The sequence below is a fragment of the Odocoileus virginianus genome, chromosome 20 (assembly GCF_023699985.2).
Source record: "Odocoileus virginianus isolate 20LAN1187 ecotype Illinois chromosome 20, Ovbor_1.2, whole genome shotgun sequence".
In the NCBI taxonomy this organism is placed as follows: domain Eukaryota; kingdom Metazoa; phylum Chordata; class Mammalia; order Artiodactyla; family Cervidae; genus Odocoileus; species Odocoileus virginianus.
In genome coordinates, this window is record NC_069693.1 from 22,629,774 (window position 1) to 22,649,971 (window position 20,198).

Here is a 20,198-nt window from a genome sequence, read left to right on the forward strand (position 1 = left end):
CTTTAAAAAAGTTACTTTTTTTGTTCTTGAGATAAAAAAACTGATCAGTAATTAAACATTATCTTCAGGTACAGGAAGGCTCTTGTTATGGAAACCATGGTTGCCAGTTCTTGTCCATTTTCAGGACAGAGTAGCATAAGTGCTGTCTGAATGACAAAAAAGAATGATAGACTCTCCAACCCTAAGAGAGACTAAGCATGAAGAATATTCTTAATTTACCTAGAATAGTTGTGTATATGTGTTCCCAGCCAAAGGAAGGAGATTAAATTTTTCCTATGCATAATGAAAATGTTATTTATTTTTAACATTTTTAATTTTTATTTTATACTGTAGTATAGTTATTTTACAATGTTGTGTTAGTTTCAGGGTTCAGCAAAGTGATTCAGTTGTGTATATATATATGTGTATATACATATATAGTTTTAGATTTTTTCCAAAATAGGTTTTTATAGAACATTGAGTAGAGTTCCATGTGCAGTACAGTAGGTCCATATTGATTATTTTATATATGAAAGTGAAAGTGAAGTCGCTCAGTCGTGTCTGACTCTTTGTGACCCCGTGGACTGTAGCCAACCAGGCTCCTCTGTCCATGGGATTCTCCAGGCAAGAATACTGGAGTGGGTTGCCATTTCCTTCTCCCGGGGATCTTCCTGACCCAGGAATCGAACCCAGGTCTCTCGCATTGCAGGCAGACACTTTAACCTCTAAGTGGCTCAGACGGTAAAGCCTCTGCCTACAATGCGGCTCTACAACAGATAGAGAAATATCTGTTTAGCTCTTCTGCCCATTTTTTGACTGGGTTCTTATATATATATATATATATATATATATATATATATGAGCTATTTGTAAATTTTGGAGATTATCATTTGCAAATATTTTCTCCCATTTTTTCTGTTGTCTTTTCATTTTCTTTATGGTTTCCTTTGTTGTGCAGAAGCTTTTAAGTTTAAATAGATCCCATTTGTTTATTTTCATTCTCTAGGAAGTGGATAAAAACGATACTGCTGTGATTTATGTCACAGAATGTTTTGCCTATATTTTCCTGAAAGAGTTTTATATTATCTAGTCTTATGTTTAGGTCTTTAATCCATTTTGAGTTGATTTTTGTGTACAGTGTTAGAGAATGTTCTAATTCCATTCATTAACATGTAGTTGTCCAGTTTTCTCAGCACTGCTTGCTGAAGAGACTGCCTTTTCTTCCATTGTATACTCTTGCCTCCTTTGTTGTAGGTAAATTGGCCATAGGTGTGTGGGATTATTTTTGGGCTTTCTATCCTGTTCTCTTGATCTGTATTTCTGTTATTGTGCCAGTACCATACAATTCAAAAGAAAGGCAATCCCAAAGAATGCTCAAACTACCGCACAATTGCACTCATCTCACACGCTAGTAAAGTAATGCTCAAAATTTTCCAAGCCAGGCTTCAGCAATACGTGAACCGTGAACTTCCAGATGTTCAAGCTGGTTTTAGAAAAGGTGGAGGAACCAGAGATCGAATTGCCAACATCTGCTGGATCATCAAAAAAGCAAGAGAGTTCCAGAAAAACATCTATTTCTGCTTTATTGACTATGCCAAAGCCTTTGACTGTGTGGACCACAATAAACTGTGGAAAATTCTGAAAGAGATGGGAATGCCAGACCACCTGACCTGCCTCGTGAGAAACCTGTGTGCAGGTCAGGAAGCAACAGTTAGAAATGGACATGGAACAACAGACTGGTTCCAAATAGGAAAAGGAGTACATCCAGGCTATATATTGTCACCCTGCTTATTTAACATATATGCAGAGTACATCATGAGAAACGCTTGGATGGAAGAAGCACAAGCTGGAATGAAGATTGCCGGGAGAAATATCAATAATCTCAGATATGCAGATGACACCACCCTTATGGCAGAAAGTGAAGAGGAAGTAAAAAGCCTCTTGATGAAAGTGAAAGAGGAGAGTGAAAAAGTTGGCTTAAAGCTCAACATTCAGAAAACGAAGATTATGGCATCTGGTCCCATCACTTCATGGGAAATAGATGGAGAAACAGTGGAAACAGTGTCAGACTTTATTTTTGGGGGCTCCAAAATCACTGCAGATGGTGATTGCAGCCATGAAATTAAAAGATGCTTACTCCTTGGAAGGAAAGTTATAACCAACCTAGATAGCGTATTAAAAAGCAGAGACATTACTTTGCCAACAAAGGTCCTTCTAGTCAAGGCTATGGTTTTTCCAGTGGTCACGTGTGGATGTGAGAGCTGGACTGTGAAGAAAGCTGAGCACTGAAGAATTGATGCTTTTGAACTGTGGTGTTGGAGAAGACTCTTGAGAGTCCCTTGGACTGCAAGGAGATCCGACCAGTCCATCCTAAAGGAGATCAGTCCTGAATATTCATTGGAAGAACTGATATTGAAGTTGAAACTCCAATCCTTTGGCCACCTCATGCGAAGAGTTGACTCACTGGAAAAGACCCTGATGCTGGGAGGGATTGGGGGCAGGAAGAGAAGGTGACAACAGAAGATGAGATGGCTGGATGGCATCACCAACTCAATGGACATGAGTTTGAGTAAACTCTGGGAGTTGGTGTTGGACAGGGAGGCCTGGCGTGCTGCGATTCATGGGGTCGCAAATAGTCAGACATGACTAAGTGACTGAACTGAACTGAACCATACTTTTTTTTTTGAACGATACTTTTTAAAATGACTGTAGCTTTGTAGTATAGTCTCAAATCAGGCAGCCTGATTGTTCTAACTTTGTTTTTCTTTCTCAGGATTGCTTTGGCTATTTGAGGTCCTTTGTGTTTGCGTATGAATTGTAAATTTTTTTTGTCTAAATCTGTGAAAAATGCCATTGGTAATTTGATAGGGATTACAGTCAATCTGTAGATTGCTTTGGGTAGTGATTTTGACAGTATTGATTCTTCCAATTTAATAACATGTATTTTTCTATTTGTCTATATTATCTTTGATTTCTTTCATCAGTGCCTTATGCTTTTCAGTATAGGTCTTTTATCTCTTTGCTAGATTTGTTCCTAGGTATTTTGTTTTATTTTGATGCAGTGGTGAATGAGAATGTTTCCTTATATGAGTATTGCTCCCCAGCTTTCCTTTGATTTCCATTTTCATGAATTACCTTTCCCCCTCACTTTCATTCCGTATGTGTTCCTAGATTTGAAGTGCGTCTCTTGTTGACAGCATATATACTGGTTTTGTTTTTGTATCCACTTAGTCATTCTGTGTCTTTTGGTTGGAGTATTTAATTCATTTTCATCAAAGCTAGTTATTGATATGTGTGTTCTTATTGCCATTTTGTTATTTTTGGACTTGTTTTTGCAAGTCTTTTTTCTTACATTGATATTTTGTTCTCTTGTAACTTGAGGACTGTCTTTAGTGTTGGATATAGGTTTTTTTTTTTTTTTTTATTTTGTGTGTATATCTATTGCAGTTTTTTGGTTTGCAGCTACCATGAGGTTTTGATATAGTACTCTATTATCATACAAGATTGTGTTAGGTTCCTGATCTGTTACTTTCAAATGTGTTTCCAATAACCTGCATTTATATTCTCGAAATATGTGTGTGGATGATTTCCAACCTTTCCTGTATGTTTACCTTTACCAGTGAGCTTCCCCATTTGTAATTTTCTTGTTTCTAGTTGTGGCCTTATCTTTTCCACCTAGAGAAGTTCCTTTAGCATTTGTTGTAAAGCTGGGTTGGTTTTACAGAATTCCCTTAGCTTTTGTTTGTCTGTAAAGCTTTCGATTTTTCTGTGAATGAGAGCCTTGCTGTGTATTCTTGGTTGCATGCTTTTCTCTTTCATCACTTTAAATATTTCATGCCATTCCTTTCTGGCTTACACAGTTTCTACTGAAAAATTAGTTGATAACTTTAGGGGGTTTCCTTAGATGGTATTTGTTGCTTTGACTTGTTGATTTCAACATTTTCTCTTTGTCTTTAATTTTTGTTAATTTGATTGATGTCTGTCTTGGCATAATCCTCCTTGGGTTTACCTGTATGGGACTATCTGTACTTTTTGGACTTGAGTGAGTGCTTCCTTTCCCATGTTTTCAGTTATTATCTCTTCATATACTTTCTCAGGCCCTTTCTCTTTCTTTTCTCCTTCTGGAACCTCTATAATGCGAATGTTGGTGTGTTTAATGTTGTCCCGGAGATCTCTTAGACTGTTCTCGTTTCTTTGCATTCTTTTCTTTTGTTCTGTGGCAGTGATTTCCACCAGTCTGTCTTCCAGTTCACTTATCCCTTCCTCTGCCTCAGTTATTCTGCTGTTGATTCCTTCTGGTATATTTTTCGTTTAAGTCATTGTATTGTTTATCTGTTTGTTGTTTAAATTTTCTACCTGTTTGTTAAACATTTCTTATATCTTCTCATTCTGTGCCTCCATTCTTTTTCTGAGATCTTGTATCATCTTTATTATACTTACTCTGAATTCTTTTTCAGGCATATTGCCCATCTATACTTCACTTTGTTCTTCTGGGGTTTTATCTTTCTTTTTTTCAACTCTATTCCTCTCCAATCTCATTTTGTCTAGCTTTCTGGCCTTCAAAGCCAAATGCTCTAGGGACTTCCTCCTCTTGATCCCAGACCCCCAGGCTGGGTAGTCTGACAGGAGTCTAACTTTCTGGTCTGTGGGTTCTTTTCCATAGGCTGCAGGATTGTAGTTCTTTCTTATGATGTCTGCCCCCTAGTGAGTGAGGTTGGTTCTGAGGCTTGTTCAGGCTTCCTGGTATGAGGGATTGATCTCTGTCCACTGATGGGTGGAGCTGGATCTTGTCCCTCTAGGGGCTGGGTCATGTCAAACGGTGCATCTACAGTTGACTGTGGGCTCAGAAGGACTTTAGGCAGCCTGTCTGTTGATAGGTGGGGCTGTGTTCCTGCCCTTCTGGCTGTTTGGCCTGAGGCTTTCCAGCACTAGAGCCTGTAGGCTGTTGGATGGGGCCAGATCTTAGTGCCAAAATGACAACCTTCAAGAGAGCTCACACCAATGAATATACCCAAGGGGCCTCCACCACCAGTGTCCTTGACCTTTTTTAAAAAAGATCACCTACTAGTGTGTACCTTGCTCGAGCTCTATTCTTCTGTTGTCATGTTGTCTTTCCTGGTTTTATAATAACTGATGCCCTTTATAAACACAGAAAGGAATCTTGGTTTGGCATGGCCATCTACTATTTCTAACAACTTATAAATCTTTTCTCTTTACAAAAGTGTATCATCAGTGCAGTCAGTTGAGTCACTCAGTTGTGTCCAACTCTTTGTAACCCCATGGATTGGAGCACTCCAGGCTTCCCTGTCCATCACCAACTCCTGGAGCTTGCTATAGTAGTAAATAATAAGGTAGCCATAACTTTCTTTTGCATTCCAGAAGAAATAAATAGTCTGAATAAATTCACCTTATTCCCACACAGGTTTTTAAAAATTATTACATTTTAGAGTTAAACACTGCCAGTTGTTAAGATTTTGCATTAAATTGTTGTTTTGAAAGAATTTGATAGTATAATTATGGCTTCTATAATCAATCATATAGAAAATCATCTTAACAAAAACTGAAAGAAAAGGAGCATTTTGATTCTTATTTCATAGGAATAAGAGGAAGAGTAGCTCAAAATAGATGCAGGATGCAGGCATATGTAGAAATAAAAAAAGAAAAATTCTCAAAACCTTAGACTTGTCTTTTGCCTATGGTGAATGTAGTTATTTTCATGATTTCACCCATCAGTAATTCATTTATTTCAGTTGTAGCAATTGCCTGCCAGTCTTCCCTGTTAGTAACTGACACTGAAGGGGGCCAGTGAAAATGAGAAATGGTTCTGCTCCTGCAAGTTATAACTTAGCAGTGTATGTACAAATAGTACAAAATACAGTTTTGCACTATTTGTAGAAGTATCTGAGTGAGCTTTATGGAAGAGATGGTATTTCAGATGGAACTTGATGGATGTGGACAGCCAGCACAGAGAGAGTTGTAATCAATACCCCAAAGCAGAAAAGCATTTGGTTTAATCAGAAAAGGATGAATCATAGTTAAGCTAGGAAAAGAAACAGGCAGGTAGAACTCTGGAGCCAGAATCCCTGGGTAAAAATCTCAGTACTGAAACCCATTATCTGTGTTCTTTGCCAAGTGACTTGAACTCTGTAAAATGGGGATAATACTTTATCTGTAAAATGGGGATAGTATTTTTACCTTCCTTCCAGAGTTGATATGAAGAATAATAAATAACCACCTAGAATAGTGCTGGGCACATAGTGTGTACTATGTAAGTGTTAGAAGGCAAGAGGGTGGAGAATCTTCCCTGGAAGCCACTGAGCATTTGTGACCAAGAGGGTAAAAGAAGAGTTATGCTTTGAGAAGATGACCTTGGTGGTAGTGTGCATAATTGATCATAAGAAAGACATTACTTAAAAGGCAGAGGTCTGGGAAGGGGAAATGAGGACTTGGGCTGGGGTGTTGACTGTAGGAATGAAAAAGAAAAGATGGATGCAAGAGATGATATAAGGTCCCCATGACACATGTGTACTAACTTTTACTCTTTACTAACTTTACTCTTGAATTAATAGTATCTTTGTTTTTGAAACAGGAATCATTTGGAAATAGATCTAGTGACCAAGGTGGGAGGTTTTTGGTTTTATAAAGAAAAGGATGAATTTTAAAAGTAATTAGATGGATTTTGTCTGACTTCCTAAAATGATACTAAAGCCCATTCCAAAAGAAATTTGCTAGAAAACAAAAAATGTACAGTACATTTATCAGTGGAATAGACATATAATTTTCCCCACTGTAAGGGAAAATCCTCACTTGGTTATATGAGTGTTAGGGTCCTTAATCAGTAATATTGCATATATTAACTTTTTAGTGAAAACATTTAATAAATTTTAAATTCTATGAGGCCACCATCACCCTGATACCAAAACCAGACAAAGACAACACACAAAAAAGAAAACTACAGGCCAATATCACTGATGAACATAAATGCAAATTTCCTCAACAAAATTTTAGTAAACAGAATTCAGCAACACATCAAAAATCTCATACACCATGATCAAGTTGGGTTTATTCCAGGGGTGCAAGGATTCTTCAATATACAGAAATCAATTAATGTGATACATTAACAAATTGAAAGATAACAACCATATGATCATCTCAGTAGATGCAGAAAAAGCCTTTGACAAAATTCAGCACCTATTTGTGATTAAAACTCTTCAAAAAAAGGGCATAAAGGAACCTACATCAACAGAGTATAAGCCATATATGCTAAGCCTAAAGCAAACATTCTCAGTGGTGAAAAACTGAAAGCATTCCCCCTAAGATCAGAAATAAGACATGGCTGTCCACTCTCACCAATATTATTCAACATAGTTTTGGAAGTCCTAGTTACATAAATTAAAGAAAAAATAAATAAAAGGTATCCAGATCAGAAAAGAAGTAAAGCTGTCACTGTTTGCTCATAGAAAACCCCAAAGATACTATCAGAAAATTACTAGAGCTAATCAGTGGCTTTAGCAAAGTCAGGGGATACAAAACCAATACACAGAAATCACTTGCATTTCTATATACTAACAATGAAAAATCAGAAAGAGCAATTAAGGAATCAATCCCATTCACCATTGCAACAAAAAGAATTAGATATCTAGGAATAAACTTACTTAAGAAGACAAAAGAACTATACACAGAAAATTGTAAGTACTAATGAAACAAATCAAAGATGACATAAACAGATGGAGAGAGATTTCATGTTCCTGGGTAAGAAGAGTCAATATTGTGAAAATGACTACACTACCAAATGCAATCTACAGACTCAGTGTGATCCCTATCAATTTACCAATGACATTTTTCACAGAACTAGAACAAAAAACTTTCATAATTCATATGGAAACACAAAAGACCTCGAATAGTCAAAGCAGTCTTGAGGAAGAAGAATGGAGCTGGAGGAATCAACCTTCCTGACTCAGATTATACTACAAAGCTACAGTCATCAAGACAGTATGGTACTGGCACAAAAACAGAAATACAGACCAATGGAACAAGATAGAAAGCCCAGAAATAAACCCATGCACCCATGGGTACCTTATTTTTGACAAAAGAGGCAAGAATATACAATGGGCAAGGACAGCCTCCTCAATAAGTGGTGTTGGGAAAACTGGACAGCTACATGTAAAAGAATGAAATTAGAACACTTCCTAATGCCACACACAAAGATAAACTCGAAATGAATTAAAGACCTAAATGTAAGACCAGAAACTATAAAACTCTTAGAGGAAAACATAGGAAGAACACTCGATGACATAAATCAAAGCAAGATCCTCTATGACCTATCTCCCAGAGTAATGGAAATAAAAACAAAAGTAAACAAGTGGGACCTGATTAAACTTAAAAGCTTTTGCACAGCAAAGGAAACTATAAGCAAGGTGAAAAGACAGCCCTCAGAATGGGAGAAAATAATAGCAAGTGAAACAACTGACAAAGGATTAATTTCCAAAATATAAAAGCAGCTCGTACAACTCAATACCAGAAAAACAAACAACCCAATCAAAAAGTGGGAAAAAGACCTGAACAGACATTTCTCCAAAGAAGACATATAGATGGCTAGCAAACACTTGAAAAGATGCTCAACATCGCTCATTGTTAGAGAAATGCAAATCAAAACTACAGTGAGATATCACCTTAAACTGGTCAGAATGGCCTTCATCGAAAGGTCTACAAACAGTGAATGCTGGAGAAGGTGAGAAAAGGGAACACTCTCGCTCTGTTGGTGGGAATGTAAATTGATACAGCCACTATGGAAGATGGTATGGAGTTTTCTTAAAAAACTAGGAATAAAACCACCATGTGACCCCAGCAATCACCCAACTAGGCATATACCCTAAGAAAACCAAAATTGAAAGAGACACATATATCCCATTGTTCACTGCAGCACTGTTTACAATAGCTAGAACATGGAAGCAACCTAGATGTCCATCAACAGATAAATGGATGAAGAAGTTGTTGTATATATTCACAATGGAATATTACTCAGCCATACAAAGGGAATCATTGAGTCAGTTCTGATGAGGTGGATGAACCTAGAACCTATTACACAGAGTGAAGTGAGTCAGAAAGAGAAACATAAATACTATATTCTAATACACATATATGAAATCTAGAAAAATGGCGCTGAAGAATTTAATTATAGGGCAACAGTGGAGAAACAGACATAGAGAATAGACTTATGGGCTTGAGGAGAGGGGAGAAGAGGGTGAGATGTAAGGATAAAGTAACATGGAAACTTACATTACCATATGTAAAATAGATAGCCAGTGGAATTTGCTGTATGGCTCAGGAAACTCAAACTGGGGCTCTGTATCAACCTAGAAGGGTGGAGTGGGGAGGGAGATGGGAGGGAGCTTCAAAAGCGAGGGGATTTATGTATACCTATGGCTGATTCATGTTGGGGTTTGACATAAAACAACAAAATTCTATAAAGCAATTAGCCTTCAATAAACATAAATTTTTAAAAAGTTTAAAAATAAGTCATAATTTATAATGATAATTTTTTGCAGAAATTCTTATAGAATTAAGGTAAAAGTACTCACAGGATAAGGACTAGAATTTGGCCTTTTATTTATTTTCTGGTAATATATGTTCCTCTTGGATGTTGTCACAATTTGTTGATTTTCTTTTTGTTAGTATTTGTTTTTTATATTCTTTTAAAAATATACCAGCTACTTAAAATGGAAAAAGGGAGGGAGATTGTTCAAGCCAGGATTTGTCAACTTTAGTGACTACTAAAGCTGGGGCTTTTATTACACTTGGGTAATCTGAAAGGTTTTGCTCAGCAATCCAAAAGAGCATTCTTGCACTGCCATTTTTCTATATTCTATTGCAATCCTGATAACAGTGGATTTATTATGGGTCTCCTTACCATATTGTTTGCCTTTGTGCAGTTCACTAAATATTGCCCCATGCGCTGATTCTATCAGCTTTCTCACTTTACACCTGCCCTGGAATGATAATAAAGGGCCAAAAGCTTTTCTAGGAGAATTTCACATGAAGCATTGAACATTATGTTTTACTAGAGACATCCTTTTCTGATATATCAACCACAATGCAAATTTTTAAGGTGAAATTGCTAGAAATGTTTCCAAGATAAGCATACAACTTATAAATCTTTAAAAAATTATCAGTTAATGAATACATAATGGGATATACATTTTCACAACAACCCACAAAATAGAATGATTAATAATATACATTCAGTTAGGAAGGGCTCTTGTGACCAGAGACTATACTGGACTACAGCAGAGTGGGGTTTCTTTCCACCAGATATGTCCAAGGATCTCAACATCTGTTTTCACTTCCATAGTGAAAAAAGGTTTGAAACAATGTGTGATATCCTAAAAATGAAACAGAACTCCTTGATGAATAAAGAGCAGAAATCTTGCCGGAAGTCTTTGTGAACTGCAGTTTCTTCCTTTGGTTGAAAAGAGAAGACAGTAGGAAAAACTTTCAGTATCAGTTTAACCAAAAACATCAAGACTTCCATTGGAGATAATGGAAGGAACTGGGTCCTCTTTGTCAATTCTAATATAGAATTTTCTTTTTGATACTTGTTACCTAAGCCTCATTTTGCAAATGAAAACATACAAAAAAATCATTCAGCAGCAAAAATGCTAGTAATTGTTTTTGAAACATAATTGCTTCTCAGTTTAAGGTTAACCATTTGCTACCTGTATCTTCTCCCAAATCCAAATATGGGTTTTGCGACGCCCAGAAGTGGGAAATTAAGAAGCAAGAGACAGATCCAAGCTGCTAATATTTCAGTATAACATCAGGTCAGTTAAAATGGAATGGGATGAAACCCATGATGGGCACATTGCAAATTCCTATATAAATTATCAAAGGAAACATATGAACATCCAAAGTGTAAGACTGAATTCTCAGCCCTGGTTACCATTCTCTCCTTGAATACTCAGAAAATTCCAAAGTAACTCTGGGTTATAAACAAAAAATTACCTGATCTGATTGGCTAGCTTTCATTTCTTAGCTGTGACATCTTAGTCTGTTTGGGCTGATAAAACAAAATACCATAGACTGGGTGGCTTATAAACAACAGAAGTTTATTTCTCACACTTCTCAAGACTGGGAAGTCCAGGATCAGGTTATCAGCAGATTTTGTGTCTGATGAGAACCTGCTTGTTGGCTGCCTTTTCTCTGTCTTCACATGGGTGGGAGGAGTGAGGTGTTTTTTGGGGTCTCTTTTATAAGGGTACTAATCCCATTCATGAAACTGCCCTCATAACCTAGTCATCTCTCAAAGGCCCCAGCTTCAGATGCTGCCACATTGAGGGGAATAGGTTTCAACATTTAAATTTGCAGGGAACACAAATACTCATTCTGTAGTACATGATGTTACCTTGTAGCTACTCTGGGCAGTATAACTTGTACTAGTTCAAAAAGCAGAAATAAAAACCTCACTTTTTTCAGGGACATTTTTGGCAAATGAAAGCAGGAACTTTACTGTCTGTTGGAAATGGCAATAAAAACTTCAAAACTCGTTGAAATAACACATTTTGTTACTCTGTACATTCTACTGACTCCTTTTTTTTTTTTTTAAGGATAATATATTTTGGTTTTTTAAATTTTTTTCATTTACTTTTATTAGTTGGAGGCTAATTACTTTACAATATTATAGTGGTTTTTGTCATACATTGACATGAATCTTCTTAAGCCAATGCTTTGAAAGGAATTTCAGCAGTAACTGGTCACACAGTTACGCCAAGCATTTAAGTTGAGCTGAGGGCCTTCAAGCAAATAAGACTCCTGATAGAAAACAGAGTTCCCTGCATTATAGTTGTTTTAATATAACTAGTTGGCATGCAGAATAACTTCCTGTAGGATATTGATTATTGATGAATATGTGTGCACTTTCTAAATAGTGAAGCATGGCCAAACGTGTCTCGTTTAGGATTATCCCATTCCCACTGACTGATATAGTGGTATTCATTCATTCAGCAAATGTTTACCAACTATATAGTGTATACCAACTAATTTTATAAGTACTGGAAAAGCACTAATGACTAAAACACACAATTTTATACATAACCATGTAAATAAAGCATAACTTAAAACTGGAATAGTTAATAAAGACCTTCTGAAAGTGGTGTTCTGAGAAGAAAGCAGGCTCTTGAAATAGAGTGTTAGGGAGATTGAATCATGGATAGGGAAAAAGGAGAAACATCTTAAAATAGGTTAGTTAGTCAGGAAAGGTCAACCTGAGGATCTGATAGCTCAATAGAGCCGTGGGTGTTGAGAAGTTTGCCGTAAATTTCAAGTGGAGGGAAAGTATTGTGAAAATTACAGGTGATAGGAACAAGCCTGACTTATTCAAGAAATGACAGGAAGGCCAGGTCATAAAGTAAGTAAAGCTCCTTGGAACTTGTAATCTTACAGCCACAGAATGATAAATGACTGAGAGAAGATAAGAAATGCTAAAATATTTTATGAATTTTTATTTTTATGTGTCCCTTCATAGCTGAAGAGACAAGATGAACCATTTTAAAGAACAGAATTATCTTCACTGTTTTACAACTTTGCCTTAGTGTCCAATATCACGCCTTCATTCCTCTAACTTTGACTATGCGGAAATACTACCCCCAGCAATTACTTTTTGATAAAATTAACATAGGAACTGAAGATTATTTCTCATATACCTTTTCATTATAATCTTATCAGAGGAAATGGAGGAGAGGAAAATGCTGAAGAAATCCATACTATAGTAATTATGTGTTTGAAGTTTATTCTGCCTTCATTTTAACAGATTCAGGTCATTTGTGTTCTATCAGGTCAGTGTCACTTACTATGTGAATTTGGACAGGTTACATAACTCAAACTCTGATTTCCTCATACATAATGTGTGGAGGTAACTACTCTTCATCTTGGGTTGTTAGGATTACATGAGATCATGCACACAGTGTGTTTATAATAGTACCGGGCACATAGAATAGTTCGTGTTTATGGAGCACTTACTGTTATGTAATTGTGAACATCTTCATTGCTTCCAGTCACCTCCTGGTAAACGTTTGCTGCAAATTCTTCAAGGAACACCAGTAAACTTTTATGTTGGCTTTTCCCCTAACTCATGCCACTGATCACATGTCTTTCTATTTGGTGTCCAGCTGAAAGAAATTGTGTATTTATGAGATCATCTATGCCAGGAGTCAGTGCTCTGTTAGAAGCCTAGTATTAATTCAGGCTCCTGTCAAGCTCCTGACAAAGCTACACATACTCTGTAGCTATGCCAGGGATTCCAGAGCATAGGTGAAAACGTGTGTGTATGTAGCCCTTGATCTACTGAGCTGCATTTGGCAAATCTCCAGTCATTCATTTCTGTCTAATTAATGACATTCCTGGCATACAGGGATCATATAACACAGAATGTGTTCATACTCTGCCTGGGAAAGCCGACTTTGTTCTCTACCTGAAAAAAAAAAAAATTGGCAATGTCTTTTTGCTTCTTTATTATGACATTTTGAATACAATTGTTCTCCTTTTCTTTATCTCCTTTCCCTCCCTCTCTCCCTCTTCCCCTTTTTAAATTTTTTCTCCTTCCTCCTCGCCCATCCTTCCCGACCCCCTCCTATCTTCCCACATCTTCCTTCCCTCTCTCTTTCTCTCTTTATTTTCTAGTAAAAGGAGAATAGCAGAGCCTTTGTTGAGTTGAAGGTGATGGTATAATAGGAAGAGACTAACATCATTATCCAAATTGATTCAAAGTTTTCTTGAAACTCAAGAATGGTTTGCTTCAGTGAAGTTAACATTACCATGGTCCTTTGAGAAGACTGTGACCATTCCCACTGCCCCATTTTAACATCTTCTATTTTCCTTGCCTAGATGCTTTTTTTTCTTCTCTTCTTCCATCCTTCAAGACCAATCTTAAATCTCATGCCTTCCAGTAAATCTTACTGTCTCTGGACTTGATTGATCTTTGATCTACCACCACTAGGCTGGTAGATACTTTTGGATATTTAATCCAAATGATTGGACCTTGCATGTAAGTTTAAAGGCTTGTTTTCCCAGTTAGATTTTAAGATTTTTTTTTAGAGCAGTGATAATGTCATAGACATTTTTTGTTTTTCATTGTTTGCATTTTCCTCCACCCAGCAATGATCATGCTTTTTAAAATACCTGAACATTCCTCCTTCCAAGAAAAAGGCCATGTCAGCCAACTTTTAGACCTTCTGAATGGAATCAGAAACAACTGTTTATTTTATAACATTATAGATACTACACAAGGCAAAACCTAGGTGTTCTTGTAAGAAGCCTATCTACAGTGACAGAGGCCAATTAGAATGCTTCAGGACATATATGTACATCCTGTTTCACCCCAAATTTCTTTAATTTATTTTTTAATTGAAGGATAATTGCTTTACAGAATTTTGGGTTTTTTTCCTGTCAAACATCAACAAGAATTGGCTGTAGGTGCACCCATGTCTCCTTCTTCCCACCTCCCTCCCCACCACACCCCTCTAGGTTGATGCAGAGCCCCTGTTTGAGTTCCCTGAGTCATACAGCAAATTCCCGTTGGCTATCTATTTTATATATGGTGATGTAAGTTTCCATGTTACTCTCTCCATACATCCCACCCTCTCCTCCTTCCCTCCCCATGTGTCCATAATTCTGTTTTCTATATGTGTTTCTCCATTGCTGCCCTGCAAATAAGTTCATCAGTACCATCTTTCTAGATTTCATATATATACGTTAGTATACAATATTTAACTTTCTCTGACTTACTACTCTGTGTGATAGGCTCTAGGTTCGTCCACCTCATTATAACTGACTCAAATGCAGTCCTTTTTATGGCTGAGTAATATTCCATTGTATGTATGTTCCATAGCTTCTTTATCCATTTATCTGTCAATGGACATCTAGGTTGCTTCCATGTTCTCGCTATTGTAAATAGTGCTGCAGTGAACATTGGAGTACTTGTGTCTTTTTCAATTTTGGTTTCCTCAGCGTATATGCCTAGTTAGGGCATTGCTGGTCATATGGTGGTTTTATTCCTAGTTTTTTAAGAAACCTCCATACTGTCTTCCATAGTGGCTGTATTAATTTACATTCCCACCAGTAATGCAAGAGGGTTTCCTTTTCTGTACACCACCTCCAGCGTTTGTTGCTCGTAGATGTTTTGATGATGGCCATTCTGACCGGTGTGAGGTGGTATTTCATTGTAGTTTTGATTTGCATTTCTCTAACAATGAGCGATGTTGAGCATCTTTTCAAGTGTTTGCTAGCCATCTATATGTCTTCTTTGGAGAAATGTCTGTTCAGGTCTTTTTCCCACTTTTTGATTGGGTTGTTTGTTTTTCTGGTATTGAGTTGTACGAGCTGCTTTTATATTTTGGAAATTAATCCTTTGTCAGTTGTTTCACTTGCTATTATTTTCTCCCATTCTGAGGGCTGTCTTTTCACCTTGCTTATAGTTTCCTTTGCTGTGCAAAAGCTTTTAAGTTTAATCAGGTCCCACTTGTTTACTTTTGTTTTTATTTCCATTACTCTGGGAGATAGGTCATAGAGGATCTTGCTTTGATTTATGTCATCGAGTGTTCTTCCTATGTTTTCCTCTAAGAGTTTTATAGTTTCTGGTCTTACATTTAGGTCTTTAATTCATTTCGAGTTTATCTTTGTGTGTGGCATTAGGAAGTGTTCTAATTTCATTCTTTTACATGTAGCTGTCCAGTTTTCCCAACACCACTTATTGAGGAGGCTGTCCTTGCCCATTGTATATTCTTGCCTCTTTTGTCAAAAATAAGGTACCCATGGGTGCATGGGTTTATTTCTGGGCTTTCTATCTTGTTCCATTGGTCTGTATTTCTGTTTTTGTGCCAGTACCATACTGTCTTGATGACTGTAGCTTTGTAGTATAATCTGAGTCAGGAAGGTTGATTCCTCCAGCTCCATTCTTCTTCCTCAAGACTGCTTTGACTATTCGAGGTCTTTTGTGTTTCCATATGAATTATGAAAGTTTTTTGTTCTAGTTCTGTGAAAAATGTCATTGGTAAATTGATAGGGATCACACTGAGTCTGTAGATTGCATTTGGTAGTGTAGTCATTTTCACAATATTGACTCTTCTTACCCAGGAACATGAAATCTCTCTCCATCTGTTTATGTCATCTTTGATTTCTTTCATTAGTACTTACAATTTTCTGTGTATAGTTCTTTTGTCTTCTTAAGTAAGTTTATTCCTAGATATCTAATTCTTTTTGTTGCAATGGTGAATGGGATTGATTCCTTAATTGCTCTTTCTGATTTTTCATTGTTAGTATATAGAAATGCAAGTGATTTCTGTGTATTGATTTTGTATCCTGCAACTTTGCTAAATTCACTGATTAGCTCTAGTAATTTTCTGATACTATCTTTTGGGTTTTCTATGAACAGTATCATGTTGTCTGCAAACAGTGACAGCTTTACTTCTTTTCTGATCTGGATTCCTTTTATTTCTTTTTCTTCTCTAATTGCTATAGCTTGGATTTCTAAAACTAAGTTGAATAATATTGGTGAGAGTGGGCACCTTGTCTTATTCCTGATCTTAGAAGGAATGCTTTCCATTTTTCACCATTGAGAATAATGTTTGCTGTAGGCTTATCATATATTATCATATATTGCCTTTACTATGTTGAGGCACATTCCTTCTGGGCCCATTTTTGAAGTGTTTTTTTTTTCTTAATCATAAATGGGTACTGAATTTTGTCAAGGCCTTTTCTGCTTCTATTGAGATGATCATATGCTTTTTATCTTTTAGCTTGTTAATATGTATCACATTGACTGATTTGCATATATTGAAGAACCCTTGCAAACATGGAATAAACCCAACTTGATCATGGTGTATGAGCTTTTTAATTTGTTGTTGACTTCTGTTTGCTAGAATTTTGTTGAGAAGTGAAGCTTTCTCTGATTTCTGCCCTTTAAGTCCGAGCTTTGTCCTGCTTTCTGAGAGTCCTCAACTCCCCCTTCGGACCTCCAAAATAAAAAGCTCCCTGTGAGGGAGCTTTCCAGTGCATGGGAACTCTTCCAGCTTCACGACTCCCTCCCTACCTCCCTCAGGGCACAAGCTCCCATTCAGAAGTTCTACATCTTCTCCCTTTTTATGTCTCCATTCTCTCTCCTATGTCATTCCAGGGAGCTTAGCCTGCCCCCTTGGAGGCCTGGGGTCTTCTGAAGTTGCCTAGAGGTTGCTTTGTAGGAGTTGTTCCATATCTTGATGAGTTTTTGATGTGTTTGTGGGGAGGCTGACAATCTCCCTGTCTTACTCCTCCACCATCTTCTTCTTCCTTCTCTTAAATTTCTAAGTGAGTTTAGAACATCTGAGTTGGAGCATCAGAGTCACCTCTGGAGAAGTCATACCAACCCCCCAGTAAGTTAAAAATCCTTGATGGAAAGCTAGGTTTTTTTGTTTCTCCAGTTACATGTCTTTGATTTTTCTAGTTTCTCATGTATGCCACCGCTAGAAGATAAAAAATGAGCAACAATCATTCCCATTTTAAAATATTTTGTTAATAGCCTTAGCAATTTGATTAGAGAAGTTAGGGAAAAGTCTGGAGTAGGAAGAGATTTAGAGGCTATGATTTTCATTTATCCACTCCTTCATTTCATCAGTTAATGGCAAACCATAAGAACAGATTAACACTTAAAATGAAAATCAGTGTATTTCTTTGGAAGGAAATACTTGTTGAAGTTTTAAAAAATGGAGATTTCAAAATACAGAGAATGGTCGCTAGTCAGCTTTATTAAGTAAACCAAAGAATGTCATTGAAATCCTGAATAAACAGACCATCTAACAGAGGAAGATATCTCTACTTGGTAACTGTTCCTGCTGTGTAAGTTTAAAAAGGAAGAAGAGAAGACAGTGCTAAGGTGCCATGTATATCTGGATGTGCTCTATTAAAAGAGGCGCTTGATTGCTCAGTAATTGCAGAGCTAGGCTCTTGGGGAGGCCTTTGTCATCCCTCCTTCGCTGACACCAGATGATGGTGTGACTCTGTGATAAGAAACAGAAGACCAGTGTCTCCATGGTAACTAACTGAGCACTATATATTACACCTCATTACAAATGCAGATAGATAGTAAAATATATATATATAAATAATAAAAATATTAACACAAAGAGGGAATATATATGTACATGCATATATATGTGTGTATTCTATCTAGAAAGTGAATAAAATAAAAATGTGATTGCTTGAAAGGACAAGTTTGATAGGCCTCTTTCCCCACTTCTGCAGGTAAATATTTCATTTTTCAGTTCCTCTGATGGTTTTGTTCTGAATCTACCAGCTGTAGCTTGAAAGATTAATGATGAGCAGCAAAAGAGCCTGAGAAGAGGCAGTGAATGCATAGAAACCAGCACTGAGAAGAAAGAGGACCGCCTGGGCTTTTGGGACAAATAAATAAGGATTTACTAAGTCTGCTGGTTTCACCCCCTTAGCAGGAAAACCTGGAACCCATTAGAATGGAAACCTGGAGACTTTTATAATATAATGATCCTTAGCGTTCCAAACTTGTACAGACTAGTGAGTGACAGGAAAGAAGAAAAAGGAAAGGAAAACCAGCAGTTTCCTTTCTAATTTTCTTTTCTGTAGGTATTGATTTTACTTTAACACAACTAACTTTACTGTGTCTCGCTTCACATAAGACCATTACACCTATGTGTAGATCTTTATAAGGTTAAACACATCTCCGGAAAACTTCGCCTGTGTCATGCATTTGAAAGAAAAAGATCAAATTAAAGAAGTCATCAGTGAGTAAACTGTTAACACTAGAAATTAAAAGTTTTGATTCAAGACAGAGAATGCAAATATTTGGTCAGGGGACAAAGACCCAGGAGGTTTTTGCAGCTATTATACTAGCTTTGATATATTAGTCCATCTGCTTTTAAATGAATGATTTTAAACTCTGAAAGGATCCTTGGTAGCCCAGCAGGGATTTTTACTGATCCTTAATGTTGGTTCTTCCCTACCTAGTGTCTCCTTCTCAAACACTTTAATTTCTCAACAGTTATTTGGGTCATTGCTAGAAAGGGAATAAATGTATTTTTGAAACATAATATCTATTTCACTTAATCTAAGTAACACAGTTTTCTACTTTGAATCCTTCTTATTGCTTGCTTTTCTATAAAGGCTTATAAAACTCTTCACTGAGGTCTTTAAGGTAGGGGTGATAAAAAAAGGGAGGTGGCATTGGTATATACCTGAGAGGAATCAAAATATATGTCCACAAAAAACTTCAACACAAATGTTTGTAGCAATATTATTTATAATAGCCAAAAAGTGGAAATAGCCCAAATGTACATCAGCTGATGAATAAATATAATATGGTATATCCATGCCGTGGAATATTATTAAACATAGAAAAGGAACCAAGTACTGATACATGCTACAAGATGGAACTTTGAAAACATTACACTAAGTGAAATAAGCAAGTCATAAAAGATCATATGTTGTATGACACCATTTCTAGGAAATTTCAAGGATAGGCAGTTACAGAGACAGAAAAAAAATGAATAGCTGCTTAGAGCCTGGAAAGGAACACCAAGGGTAAGGGTGACTGCTAAAGGACACAGGGTTTCTTTCAGGGATGATGAAAATGTTCTAAAATTAATTGTGATTATTGGAAAACTTAGATTATATTCAAATAAAAAAGTATGTTGGACATTTTAAATGGATGAATTGTGTGATACATGAAATAAGTCTCCATAAAACTGTTACAAAAAAATAAAGGACCTATGTGGAGATGAAGATAGTGATCTATATCCTGAATGACCATATGTTCTGATTGGCTCAGAATTGACCCAGTTTTTGCCAGTTGGGCCAATGAATTAATAGCCCTGCTTTTCTTTTCGAGAGTGTCCTATTTAGATGGTAAACTATATGGTCACCACATATTTAAATCAGAATTATTACGACTTTCTTCAGTTTGTCCTAAAGTCACTGAGTGAAAATATCACTTGGGGTTCCTATTAAAAGTAAAGATTTTCAGAGTCCCTCTCATGGATTCTAATAGGTCAGAGGTAGAAACTGATGTTTCTAATAATTATCTAGCAATTCTTATAAATTTTTGGCATTCACTGTTCTACTTTTTAAAAAAATAATTTTGTTGCACTGGATCTTAGTTGCTGCTCAAGGACTTTCTCTAGTTGCGGCTGATGGGAGCTACCCTTTGGTGCCATGCATGGGCT

At 36.7% G+C, this 20,198-nt stretch overlaps 1 long non-coding RNA gene across 1 annotated transcript in view; it reads left to right on the plus strand.

The window, feature by feature from the left end:
• LOC110134211 (uncharacterized) overlaps positions 1-20,198 on the plus strand; it is a 129,269-nt gene that overhangs the window by 72,959 nt on the left and 36,112 nt on the right. The window lies entirely within an intron of this gene.